The following is a 1,000-nucleotide window of genomic DNA, read 5'->3' on the forward strand; positions in this document are numbered from 1 at the left end:
ACCGCCTACGTGCTATGTGGAACCGCGACCGCTTACGTCAGAAACTGCAGGGGGCCGTGACGTTGGATGGCGTGCTGTCGATCGGCGGACGACGGATGAGGTGTTCTCCAACGGTGGCGGACGGACGGCGGAGCGGCGTCACGGGGGATGGACGGCGGCGTGCTGAAGAGGACAGGGTGAGGGGTGTCAGGGGATCGGGGGCAGATGGCGGCGTGGGTTAGGGCTTGGGGCAGGGCGTCGTGGGTGACGAGGGCATATGGCGGCGGGCGTGCCAGGTGCTAATCACGATAGATTCGGTCGGGCCTGCGTCGCCTCTATCTCCACTGCCGTCCGCAATGATTGGGCCGGGCCCCAGACGACACGGGTGGATTAGCGTCGGCGTGCTGCCCTTCTAATTTAGTCCCACCTCGGCCGCCGAAGGATGCGCCGACCAGTTTATATAGCCGCCTCTGGTAGTCCATGCATGGTCATATCTTATATTGTGATATGGCTCTACATAACTGCCAGGTAGGACACTATCTGGCAGTGAACTGCCTGGCAGTTAGGTAAAGTCACATCACAGTATTAAATATGTTTATTTTGTCATTTTGTATATTTTTTTAACTTCAAACAGAAAACAATTTTTTTTAAATATGGTTCCCAACTACAAACTTTTTTTCTACTCCATCAAACGTCACGACACTTTTTCCACATGTTGGCATCACCATCCACAGCACCCATGCCAATTCGCGTAATTTTCCGACGCTCGACGCATTTTCTAGGGTTTTCCAGGTGGAAAATTGCAAAAACACTGCCCGGACGTGACGCAACGTCTAGTTTGTGTCCGTTTTCGTTCCAACCTTGCGTGGGGGCCTACGTTGGCCGTGCTCACATGTACGCACACTTTGGTGCAATTGTATGCATGCGATCACGTAGCCCCAGTGCAACCAGCTACTTCTCGGTCTGCCGGGGAGGGGGTTCCCAACTACGATTTTTTTTTACTCCGTCAAACGTCACGACA

This window comes from Triticum dicoccoides, chromosome 3B, assembly GCF_002162155.2.
Source record: "Triticum dicoccoides isolate Atlit2015 ecotype Zavitan chromosome 3B, WEW_v2.0, whole genome shotgun sequence".
NCBI lineage: Eukaryota > Viridiplantae > Streptophyta > Magnoliopsida > Poales > Poaceae > Triticum > Triticum dicoccoides.